General features: G+C 45.6%; 1 protein-coding gene across 1 annotated transcript in view; it reads right to left on the reverse strand.

Annotated features, from left to right (window-relative positions):
• The window catches only part of LOC308315146 (sterile alpha motif domain-containing protein 10-like), a gene marked incomplete at its 5' end in the record, with an annotated part of 102,063 nt that overhangs the window by 47,086 nt on the left and 41,108 nt on the right, over positions 1-13,869 (reverse strand). The window lies entirely within an intron of this gene.

The raw sequence follows: 13,869 nt of genomic DNA on the forward strand, positions 1-13,869 counted from the left end.
TGTCATGTTATGTTTCAGAATACATTTACACTAATCTAAATCACACTGCCCTTTCTAATTCTTACTAAAAGTGAGACAGAAAAGAAACATGGAGAAGTAGTAGGCCTACTTTAATAAGTTTATGCTGTCATACAAATGTTACACAGTGCGAGAGACTCGTATATCGGCCATTCCATAACTTTTTTGGATGACATCATTCAGGAAGATAAATACATGATTTCGTGCAACATGTTGACTCCCTCAAAACAGTTAAAGCCTCATGCTGCATGCACAAGGGGGCCCCAGCGCACCCCAGGTTGGGAAACACTGGTGTAAGACTCTCCACAATCTGTATCAGACCCAAAACTCTGTCCTCATCAGCTCTAGCATGAACTCTACCAGAGTACACGATGGTCTCTATTGACCATAGGGTGAGCCAACATGCACAAAATGTTTTGAAACATAATCTAAAAGGTTTGTAACATTTGGCATAATGTTGCATTTTTTTAACATAAATATTCTCTTCTGGGTGGTTCCTGGCACAAAATCTTTTCAAATGTGGGTTCATCCACGGCCAGATACATGTGAAGTTGGGGCGGTCCTTGACTTGAAAACGTTTTGAGAGCCACTGCTTTATACAACGCTCTTTCCTTCCCCGTGCTATCCCTCTCTCTCCCTGTCTGTCTCTCCTCTGCTGGTCGTGTACGTGTGCTTCTTCTTATCTGTCCTCCGAGGGATACGGAGTGGCAGCTGTCAAGCGGTGCCAGTAAACACTAGATATGAGTGTCTGTGACTGTAGGTGGCAGAAACACTTCAACACCGTGCCCTCTGCATTGCCCTTGCTCTTTAAGTTTACACCTGGGGCCACTCCACAGGTTCACATTGGGGGGGGGGGGGGGGGGGGGGGTTCAGTACCTCCCTTCCCTGATTTCCGAATCTAAGTGCCCCCTTGTGACAGGCTTGACGAAAGCACAAAACACACTTTATTTTCAAGCGGCTACATAGCTGCTTAATGCCGTGCCTTTGAGAGTTCTCTTCTGTCCGGACACTGGCTCTTCCTGGATGTTTGTGGAGTCCAATTACAGTTTGACTAAGGCCATGTATGGCCTGCTTAAATCAGTCATCCTCCACCCCACACCCCTCTGGGACATTTTGTTCATAAAAAGAGAACACGGGAGCTACAATATGATGCTATGAATCAATGATAACCCAACCTGTTACAAAGTCGTTAAATAAGAAATGGATTGTAAGAGTCCTGTGAGGCAGCTGCATGTGGGCCATGATATTTCAGAGTCTAGTTTTGACATCAAAGTGTGCTAGTCAAGTTTTTACATTTACTGTAATTTGGTGTAGCACCGTAGCACAGCAGGTTCACACAAAGTTTAGCAATGTTTCATGTTTAAACCTTTTCTTATCCTGTAGTAGGCTACCTCGGTGTACAGTATGCCTTGGGATACATTTGAAAAACACTGCATATAAGGCCTGGGAACCCAATCAACATTTTATTGTTTATTGAATCGTTTTGGGGAGCAGAGTAGGATGTAGATACCTTTTCTCACTTTTGCATGTAATGTTAAAAAGTCACCTCCTATTTAAAGGAGAATTCCATGCTAGAAGGCTTTCTTACCTTTATTTGTAGTTGTTACGTCCCCACCAAAGAGGTCCAGGTGTTATTTTGTGCAAAAGCTCCTTATTGGCTATTTCCCCTACCATAAGCCCTAAATTAATTGCATTGAATTGAATGGGGCTATGGGGTGTTGTGCTAATTCTCTTATTTCCATCGCTCAAAAAGGTATATATCCTCTCTTCATAATGTAAATAATATCCAAAGCTGCACAGTTTACTACTTATTTCGATGGAAATAAGCAAATTAGCACAACACCCCATAGCCCCATTCAATTCCCATTCAATTCAATGCAATTCATTGAGCGCTTATGGTAGGGGAAATAGCCAATAAGGAGCTTTTGCACAAAAAAACACCTGGACCTCTTTGGTGGGGACGTAACAACTACAAAGAAAGGTAAGAAAGCATTCTAGCATGGAATTCTCCTTTAATCTGGGAGTAATACCATATTTTTCCAATATAGTGGAGAAACAGAACAGGTGTTGTCTCTGACATACCGTATGTTAAAATGTCTGCAAACTACCAGTATAATCCTGTTTATATTCATTTACATAAATGTTAAAAGGCTTGTGGCACCAAACATAATTATGTGCTGGTGCACCTAAATGAAAAAGTTAAACTTCATGAATATGAAAAGTCTGGAATCAGAATTGTGCTTGTGTGTTGTGCATGCTGCATGGACCCCCACCATCCCCTCTTACTAATCAAGTCCGCTGATTGGAACCACCTGCTGGTAATTGAACTGAAGAACTAAAGTTTGACGAAACACTTCCCTCCAGTGTATAATTTGTGTCTACAGCAGAAGGCAGCTGCCTTCCTGCTGCCTCACACACTGCCTGATTAGCCACTGTCCTTCAAAGGCAGAGTGTTTGTGTGGAGGTGCAGCCTGGAAAACGAATGAATGGGACTGAGACATGCAAGGCTGATGCCGCCAATTTGCCGACAACACCCACGACAGTGTTTCTCGGCGGCATCAGTCCGACACCCTACCCCAAACTCTAACCCTAACCTCACAGGGAAGCCTTCTGACAGCGTTTCCAGACCTGAGCAGACAGCCGTGGCCGTGTTCCGCTGTCAGACTTTTTGTCTTTTCCGGGTTTTTAGACAGCTGGTGGTTAAGAAAAAAGAAGCTCCACCAGATTCCCGTAAACGCTTGCCCCCCCCCCCCCGCGGCAGTCAGCCGCATGGGTCGAGCTTAATGTCCATCCACCAGCTGTCTAAAAGCCGAAAGAGACGCCGGACGACAGCTTCCTTTGGCCACGCCTGTCTGGTATAGGTCTGCTACAGCTTGAGAGGGGCTTCCAGAAGGAAGCTCGTCGTGAACTTGAACGCTCGCAGCTGACACACAAGTGCAACCACATTGTTTACATTTACATTGATATAACCAAGTAAACCTCTTAATGTCATGGATGCAGACAGAGTGAGTTGAACCCAAGTGCAAAGTCACAATAACAAGAGTAGATAATAGTAAAGATAAGTATTTAATAAGGAATCAGGCAGATATCTTACACTGAAGATGCAGGCAGGAATCAGGAAATAGCAATATGACAAATGTAGTCAAATCAGGAGACAAGCAGGACATCCAAGACAACAGGTTATGAACTGACAATGAGTGTTTGTACTGAGTCCAGTTATATAGTGAGCAGGTTGATTGGGGAAGTGTTCACTGCTGGGCTGATGAGGTAGTTGAAGACAGGTGTGTAAATGGAACTGGGTGAACTGGGTGTGCTGGAATGGGATATGGGAGTGGCCAGTGTGGAGTCACAGACTGAGGGAGAGACAGAATGTGACACTTAATGGCTATTTATGTTTTCTACAAGATTGTAGATCTGCTATCTTTTTGCTGAACGTTTGCCAATGATATGTGCCCAGAAAAGGAGGGATCCACTTGTAATTCCAACGGCACATTACTCCGACAACGTGGCTTTGGGTTAGTAATGGGGCGAGTAGGACCGTCCAACGCGCTGTCAGAAGAATGCGCGTCAGAAATGATGGCGCTACCCCAGAAAAGGGATGCTAGGGTTTATGGGACACATTACATAGATAAGGAACTGTCCTTGATGCCTTCAAGCCGTCAGCATTTTACCGGTAAAACCGGTAACAGTCTATAGCAGTCTTTTGAAAAATATGTATTTTTGCTAGTCAGCCAACAAATGGTGAAAAAAATGAAAATGAATGTGTCAGTAAACAGATCAACGACAGGTAAAGTACGAGGAAGTATAACTAATATCTTTCTACAGGGGGGGAAAAAAACCAAAAACAAGCTATAAGCTATATCCTGGATGACTCCCATCTTCAAAATGTTCACTACCTTCCTTCCCTCTGCTGAGTGCAAACCCCCGAGAGAGGCCCTGTTACGTGTCCAGCAGAGAGAGATACATGACAGCTGAGCGTTCAGGTAGAAACAAACAGCTGCCTGGAGCAACAACGAGGCTGTGTGTAGGAGGAAAAACTCCTTTTGTCATCTCTATAGTTCCAGTGAGAAGAAGAGGGGAGGAGTGCCGCGTCACGATGGAGGAACCAAGGACAAGAAAGAAGAGACAGAAATGAGGCTAAAGAGAGACAGTCTTGTCAGGGGCGTATATACCACTGATGATGTATTCCCTCCTCCGTTTGCTTAACTCAACTCTGTTTTCCTCCCAGCTGTTCCTCTGGCTTCTCATTCCACATTACCCTTGAGTCTTGTTTTCTCTGCACACTTTCAACTCACTGTCTTTCTTCCTCTATTCTCCCCGTCTCTCTCCCTCCCTCTCTATCCTTCTCGCACACTCACTCACTCACACACTCATTCATGCACAAACCTGCACGCACGCGCGCACACACACACACACACACACACACACACACACACACACACACACACACACACACACACACACACACACACACACACACACACACACACAAGATTGTATTACTATAACCATAAAATAGCAGATCTAGATGTTTACAAGGGCAATTTCTCAGTGTCATAAAAAATGAAATACAAGTAGGAAAAACTCTAGTCTAGTTTTTTACCACAAAACAAACAAAATATCTTGTGAGGATCAGGAAAATGTCTGTTTCTCAAATTGTACTTGTTGTGGAGACTCTAAAGTATAGTAATACAAGGACACACACACACACACACACACACACACGTGTGCGCAACTGCGCACAGTGCCGCACACACACGTACGTTCTCTCGCTGTCAAGACTGTCAGGTTCTCCGGGGTCAGGAAGAAACTGGGGCCCAGACACGTTCTCATTACTGTCAGTCAACAGGGGAGCAGAACCAAACCAAACACTGTGCCTGCATGGCAACCCTAAAGATCTGCTGCCAGCCGGAGAGACACATGAATTACCATCAAAAGCAAACTGACCGTGCATCAACTCATTCAATTAAAGTGGGCACAACAGAACACATGAAGCTGTGGGCGATGAATACAGTACGTTAGCGCCTCAATATTAGATGTTTTTAACCACTTAAACCCTATATATAGCCCTCAGGGCTCCATACTATAGCGACTTTTCTGTTTTCTGCTAAGAAAGCTTTCACTGAAAATAGTGAATCAACAAGCTCACGAAGTCACCTCGTGAGCTTGTCGATCTGCTATTTTCTGCGAAGGTTTTCACTACAAAACGGATGTGGTGTTTTAAGTGGTTATAAATGCCAAATTCTCTGTTCTTTGATGCCTCGGACAGAGGTTTTCACAGCTAAGCCGTTTACTGATGTGACGCTTATTGTTTTTTTTTCAGTCGAAAGGTTATTCCCGGCGAGCGGTGAGAGTGTGAATTAGTCACTAAAACACATCACTTTAAAAGAGGCAGCGGCTCCACTTGAACCTCTACCTCTGCCACATCATCAGAGCACAGCTTCTCTCATCGCCTCCGGCACTCATAAAACAAAGACTTTATACGCACTCACGCTCACTGCAGCGGCTTTAACTCATTTTGGGCGGGAACTCCTTTTGGTGTTTTAAAACATTATGTTATAATTTAGCTATTGAAAAATAGCAGATCTACAAGCTCATAGCGCGCCACCGAGTGGTGCGCCACGAGCTTGTAGGTCTGCTATTTTTGAAAAATAGTGAAAGAATAGTGCAAATCTTTGAATATATTCTTTCAGAGAGACAACGTTTTTTTAAGTCAAATCTTTGCTTCTGGGAGGGTCGCTGAAATGAAACAACATATTTTCAGATGGGAGTCGGCCCGCCGATTTCATATATTTTTGGGGGTTCTTGACATGAAAATGTTTGAGAGCCACTGACTTCTGAAAAAATGGGTTTTTCAGAAAACTGTCATGATTTAGAAGACATTTTGTCGAATCGGTCTCGGTCGAAATGGGTTAATTGATGGAGTGAATGTATAACCTCCATGGATGCGCACCGACTCTGTGGACCAAAATGGAAATATATATCTGAAAGTGAGGTGAATGTTATACTCAATATCCCCTACTCTCTCCCACACGAACTTAAATGACATTGCAGCTCTGCTCCGTCAGCCACTCCCTCTTGCTCCCGTCTGAACTCTCGCAGTCATATCACACTTTCTCTGAGATTATTGTCCCTGATGAATTCCGCTGGTGCTTCTTTCTTCCATATCTGTGTTTTGTTATTCATGTTGCTTTCCGTTGTTTTGTTGTTGTGTTTTTGTACATTATTGCCCTTGGTACCTTGCTCTCTCTCTCTCTTTTTTCGGTAGACGTGCCTGGTTCCCAGTCCCACCACGTTTGTGAAGCACTTTGTAAAGTTTGTTTTGAAAGGTATACTATAGATAATAAATCAAGAGGGCCAAGGATTGAGCCCTGCACAGGCGACCCTGAGTCCCCGGGTTCACGGAATATATCAGGGAAAACCAGCTAGCAAAAAAGTGGTTTCAATATACATGCAGTATGTGTGTGTGTGTGTGTATATAAATATATATATATATATACTAGTCCTTACCTGTTCTGGCTATATGAACAGCAAATGATGTTCATTGTGGGTAATCTATCTAATAAGTTAGCGATCGCTCGCCCGCTATGTCTATTGCGAGCAAAATAGACAGTGGGGGGGGACAACTCAAGTTACGCGGAAAAGTGTGTCCCAGTACTAATCTGTGTCCGTCCCCCAACATGCATTTCACTGGTGACCCCGGAAGCCGTCCCGACATGCATTCTAAGGAAGTAACTCGGACTGACTGACAAGACGGACTGACAAGACAGACAGACAGCGACCGAGCGAAATAGACAGATTAATTCCAATCAGGCATGGTTGGCTTGGTTCCAGGCTTAAAATAAATTATTATAAATATCTTTCCGACACCTCCATGGGCTGAATGAAAGGGCTTTCTATCTGAGGTGAGGTATCTGCTATATGCTCTATATATCTGTTTCTATCTGAGGTGAGGTATCTGCTATATGCTCTATATGTATCTGTTTCTATCTGAGGTGAGGTATCTGCTATGCTCTATATATCTGTTTCTGAGGTGAGGTATCTGCTATATGCTCTATATGTATCTGTTTCTATCTGAGGTGAGGTATCTGCTATGCTCTATATATCTGTTTCTGAGGTGAGGTATCTGCTATATGCTCTATATGTATCTGTTTCTATCTGAGGTGAGGTATCTGCTATATGCTCTATATGTATCTGTTTCTATCTGAGGTGAGGTATCTGCTATATGCTCTATATATATCTGTTTCTATCTGAGGTGAGGTATCTGCTATATGCTCTATATGTATCTGTTTCTATCTGAGGTGAGGTATCTGCTATATGCTCTATATGTATCTGTTTCTATCTGAGGTGAGGTATCTGCTATATGCTCTATATGTATCTGTTTCTATCTGAGGTGAGGTATCTGCTCTATATAATATTTGGTACAAGTGGTCAGAACAACGAATAGCTTCCAGTCGAGTGCAGTCAGTCTCTTCTTGTCAGGCGGTCAATAATATTCACCACAGCGACGATGCGTCATGGGTGGGGTGGGGTTTTTACTATTTGCTTGTTTAACCCATTCTGGGCGGGAACCCCTTTTGGTGTTTCAAGCATTTTGTTCTATACTTTAGCTATTGAAAAATAGCAGATGATGATAGCAGTCTGATATTTTGGAAAAGTCGTGAAAATGTGGCGCAAATCTTTGAATATATATTTCAGAGAGAACATTTTTAACTAGAGTATTTGCTTCTGGGGGGAGTCCCTGGAACTATACATATTTTGAGATGGGGGGGGGGGTCCGCGGCCCAATAGAGATAATTCCGGGGGTCCTTGACAGGAAAAAGGTTGAGCACCACTGTTTTTTTCAGAATCTTTTTTTTTAGGATTTAGAAGCCATTTTTATAGAATCTGACCTCAGTCCAGAATGGTTTAACTGTGCTGGGGTTTCTTTCTGATGGCTCTATCCAGATCAGTGTCTGTCAGATGGGGTTGTTAACCTTGCCCCGGGACGCTTCACCTGCCCACTGACTCACCGGCGAAGGAGAGCATCTATCACGCTGCGCTGTCTGCACCGCGCAGGCATTGATCAGTCTGGACAGCTGCCAACCCTGCCCTTATCCCCGACATCCCCCCCCTCCCCCCCCCCCCCCCCCACCACCTTCCCCCTATATAACCGATGGCTTATTATTTGTGGCCGTCCTTCTCATTAACCCATTCTGACCGGGAACCCATTTTGGTGTTCAGCATCATGTTATGCTTTAGCTATTGAAAAATAGCAGACCTACAAGCTCATAGCGCGCCACCGAGTGGCGCGCTTCGAGCTTGTAGGTCTGCTATTTTTGAAAAATCGAAGAACGACTGACATTTTTTTTTAATCTGATCTCAGGTCAGAATGGGTTCATCAGACCAGTGTGTGTCCAGTGGAAACCTCGTATGAATCTGATCTCAGGTCAGAATGGGATAAAAGAACGGGCGGCTTTATCACCTTGAGGAAAGCGTGCGGGAGGGAGAGGAGAGGAGAGGAGAGGAGAAGAGGGAGGGGAGGGAGGAAGGAAAGAATGAATGAGAGGCAAAGACGCACTGATGATACATTTGTTTTTTTGAGTTACAGTCAGTATGGCTGAAAGAGATATACAGTAGGATATATACCTAATGGAATGGTCCGACTCCTCGATGCTGTGCACTTAACAGATCGGCAATCTGTACAGTGTAACTCGAGCCTCACAACTCACTCAGAGAGAGAGAGGGAGGGAGAGAGAGATAGAGAGACAGACAAAGAGAGAAAGAGATGGTTGTGGTAATTGTTGGAGTCATTATATAAGTCAAAAAAATCTAATATATCCTAATCGGTTGGATAAGTGAGGTGCATGTGTGTTACTGCGGGGAGTGGGTGGGGTTACACAAGCTCTTGTAGGTCAATAGAGCTCCAGACCAGTGAAGTGTGGCCTCATATCACCTCCCCTTGACTGAGCAGAGCCCCATATCACCCCGTCATGTAGAGACTAGCCTCATATCACCTCCCCTTGACTGAGCAGAGCCCCATATCACCCCGTCATGTAGAAGAGACTAGCCTCATATCACCTCCCCTTGACTGAGCAGAGCCCCATATCACCCCGTCATGTAGAGGAGACTAGCCTCATATCACCTCCCCTTGACTGAGCAGAGCCCCATATCACCCCGTCATGTAGAGACTAGCCTCATATCACCTCCCCTTGACTGAGCAGAGCCCCATATCACCCCGTCATGTAGAAGAGACTAGCCTCATATCACCTCCCCTTGACTGAGCAGAGCCCCATATCACCCCGTCATGTAGAGGAGACTAGCCTCATATCACCTCCCCTTGACTGAGCAGAGCCCCATATCACCCCGTCATGTAGAGACTAGCCTCATATCACCTCCCCTTGACTGAGCAGAGCCCCATATCACCCCGTCATGTAGAGACTAGCCTCATATCACCTCCCCTTGACTGAGCAGAGCCCCATATCACCCCGTCATGTAGAAGAGACTAGCCTCATATCACCTCCCCTTGACTGAGCAGAGCCCCATATCACCCCGTCATGTAGAGGAGACTAGCCTCATATCACCTCCCCTTGACTGAGCAGAGCCCCATATCACCCCGTCATGTAGAGGAGACTAGCCTCATATCACCTCCCCTTGACTGAGCAGAGCCCCATATCACCCCGTCATGTAGAAGAGACTAGCCTCATATCACCTCCCCTTGACTGAGCAGAGCCCCATATCACCCCGTCATGTATAGAGCAGACTATAGCCTCATATCACCTCCCCTTGACTGAGCAGAGCCCCATATCACCCCGTCATGTAGAGACTAGCCTCATATCAGCTCCCCTTGACTGAGCAGAGCCCCATATCACACCGTCATGTAGAGCAGACTATATGAGAGAGAGTGACTGGCTGGCTGCTTGGCTGGTATTCCCTTTTTCGAAAAAGGTAATTAGCCGTTAGGTTCTTGCGTGCATGCCGGGAAGGTCGTTCCGAGCCAAATCCCTCAGTAGATTATAGCGTGGCAATCGCTGGACATTACTCATTTGCTTCCAACGGAGTTTCGTTCTAAATGAGCCTATATACTTGAGGAATTCTGCTGTGTGGGCTCATTATAACTTCATAACCTTGCTGTCACCTTTTGACGTGTCGTGGTTATGTGCACGATTTATACTTTGTTGCACTCGGAAATATACATTCAGAAATTCACCAATGTACAAGCTTGCAATGCGCCACACTGCGGTGCATTGTGTGAGCTTGTAGATCGGCTATTTTCGACGAGTGGCGCAGTCAGGTACAAGTCAGGTTTAAGTGTGTGTGTGTGTGTGTGTGTGTGTGTGTGTGTGTGTGTGCGTGCGCGCGTGTGCGCCTGCGCGTGCGCGAAAGACAAGCCTAAGCCAAGGCATTTCAGGCTCCATAAGAGAATGCCACGGTACATTTAAGTACGACGCTGGCATCAAATTCACCCCTCCACCTCGGAGTATACCTCTTCAACTCCCGAAGATGAAAAGGAATTCTATTTGAGCGAGTCATATAGAGGGTAGGGGGCTGGCGGGCGGGTGGGTGGGTGGGGGGGCAGCGGTCTCAACCGCCCACACTCCCACTACTGTAATCTGCGAGTCGGGCCCCAAAACTTCATCTCGCGCCGATTTCACGCCCGTATAATACGTTGCGAGCGAGCCGCCGCTATAAATATATAGCGTCTCACCCAACATATAGCATGCCGCTGATCCGCCCGCCGCATGTGGTCCAGATCTGGACGGCGCTAAAGATGCGCTGGAAATGTTGGAAACGGTAGGGGGGGGGGTAGGTATTTACCGCTCCGCTCCCATCAGCGCCCGGCCCCCGTAACCCCCCAACGCCAGGAATTAGCCATGAAATTACTCCATTTTGAAAAGAGCGAGGGTGATGGGAGGGGTGGAGGGGGGGGGGGGGGGATGGGGGTAAAAGTGCCTTCTTCTTCTCCAGGACCCCAGGGTGTTGTTCGCTTCTCTCCCATGATGCATCTCACTCCATTATACATACTCTGACATGAGGCATTGTCGCCGAGGCTTGGGGATTGGGGGGGGGGGGGGGGGGGGGGGGCGGGGGGTTGAGGGTTCGCCGCTCACAAACTATCAGTGTCATCATGGGAACAACACGCACACACACACGTGCACAGCGCACGCACACACACATGAACGCTGCATAGACATGGAAATGGCACGAATCAACGGATGGCTGCAAAGTAGACAGCGGCACAACAACCAGAAACTGAACAGGAGAAATGCCAACTAATGGTGTGTGTGTGTGTGTGTGTGTGTGTGTGTGTGTGTGTGTGTGTGTGTGTGTGTGTGTGTGTCTCTCTGTGCCAATGCCAGTGTGAGCAGCTGTCAAATGCGTGTGTGTGTGTGCGTGCGTGCGTGCGTTCTCATGCCAGTAAAGCTAACAGATGCCAACATGATGACTAACATGTCCAAACAGCCTGAGATTTCCTGTAACATTTCCCATCAGTTTGGCCAGAGTGTCTGATGAATGACACTATACTGTATCACTACAACACAAACTATGCATGTACGTACAGTAAAACCTATGTCCATGTACAGTACAACCTATGTCCAAGTACAGTACAAACTATGTTTATGTATTTACAGTACAAACATGAAACCCACTTCCGTTTCAACCGACATTTTTGTCATTTTAAAGTAGGTGAAAACATTGAAAAAAAGAAAGTCAATAATACCCCAGACAGTTTTCTGAAACACCCCATGTCTCTGTGTCGGTGGTTCTCAAACACTTTCCATGTCAAGGACCCCCAAGATATGTATGTAATTGGCCGCTGACCCCCATCTTGAAAATATGTAGTTCCAGGAACCCCCCAGAAGCAAAGATTTGATTATTATTATTAAAATGTTCACTCTGTAATAATATGTATTCAAAGATTTGTAGATCTGCTATTTTCCAATGCTTTAAAACACCAAAAGGCGTGGACCACTGGCACCATCACCGCAGAGAGCACAACAGTGACAGAGAAAAGGCCAATAAGGTTCAAATGTTTCCCACTCAAGGCTCTTTTGTCTTTTTTTTTCCTGGCCATGAAATTATAGTTTCATAAGTTTCTCCGATATAACTCAGAGGGACTTTTGCCACGTATATACGGGGGTCAATATGAGGTTGATGTTCAGCATACTTATTGCCTGATTTCACGGTCCTGTTTTCACTCCCCTTTTGAGGAGACGTGAATCTATCTGTAAAAAAAACAAACTTAGAACCTAATTAAGTTTCGATCACTGCAGACCTTACCAAACAATTTGGACTTCTCTCACATCACACACACACACGCACACGCACACGCATGCACGCACTCACACTCAAGTCTCACACTCGCACACAGCACGGCAAAGCGACATTATTAGGCACAGACAGAGACAGGACTATTGATTATCCCTCACTGTGTCCGAGAGAACATACAGAATAGATCACTTTAGATAAGACATGTGCACGCACGCACGCACGCACGCACACACACACACACACGCGCACGCACACACACACACACACACACACACACACACACACACACACACACACACACACACACACACACACATGAAGCCTTCATGAAGAATACTGTAACCGGGTTAAAGGTTATAATGAATGCATGTGCAATCTTTTCAGCAAGCCATTATTGGAAATAAATTGGGCCACAAAGTCAGGGTGCTGAATCTGATATTGTGCATTGTTGGCTCACTGGAAACATTGCTACAAGGTGGGGTCCAGGGACACTCAGGGGTCCTGGCGGGGTTACAAATGGCACCTTACGGATTTAACCCATTCTGACCTGAGATCAGATTAAAAAAAAATGTCTTCTACATCCTGACCGTTTTCTGAAAAGGCTATGTTTCTATGTCAGTCGTTCTTTCGCTTTTTCAAAAATAGCAGATCTACAAGCTATGAGCTATATATAGATATTGTAGCTATTTTTCAACACCAAAAGGGGTTCCCGCCTCAAAATGGGTTAAATAGTGTAGCTCCCGGTGGATTGGTGGATGGACATTTTGTTCAATTTGTACCCTCTGAGTTATGGGAGTCCTTGAAATGAAAAAGTTTGTGAAAGTATGCGGAAGTGTAGCCCAATTTATTGTCAATATGGCTGCTGTGCATAGAACCTATTTTGTTTTCTGACACTTGTGAACATAAATGACAATGTCATTTTGAATCTTATCCATGGGATGAATTAAATGAATTCCAAAAGATGAAAAGGGCAACATTAATGCTTATCTTCTCAGACAAATAACTGATAAATTAACTGACACACCCACACACACACACCCCCCCACACACACACACCCCCCCACACACACACACACACACACACACACACACACACACACACACACACACACACACACACCCACCCACACACACACACACACACCCCCCCAGGGTACGCGTAGGCACTTAGAGAGGTGGAGAGAGGGGACAGGGGACGAGTACCACGGTGGAGAGAGAGAGAGGGGACAGGAACTGTGGGTAGACGTGTCTAGCGAGGTGGAGAGAGGGGGCGGGAGGACGAGGGGAGGCGGAGGGAAGGCGTATAACCTCCACCTGTCGCTGTGAAGGACAGAGACGAGAGACCACAGATGGTTTCTCTTCTAAGCGGTGTCTGCCTCGACACACTGCCCTAAAAACACCGTTTCGCAAACAGTGGGTCAGGACACATTTGTGGTGTTGCCAACAACCCTGATGTTGATATAGTGCTTATAGTTTCACCACCCAATTACGTCAGCTGTTTTCTAAAAGAATCTTGAAAGCAAACCCATGAAATAAGCAACTACACACAAAACAAGCCCAAACTAATACAAGCGATTTCAGAGGAAAACAAGCCACCCC

Source organism: Protomyctophum bolini (genome assembly GCF_963924005.1).
Source record: "Protomyctophum bolini genome assembly, chromosome: 5".
NCBI classification, from domain to species: Eukaryota; Metazoa; Chordata; class Actinopteri; order Myctophiformes; family Myctophidae; genus Protomyctophum; species Protomyctophum bolini.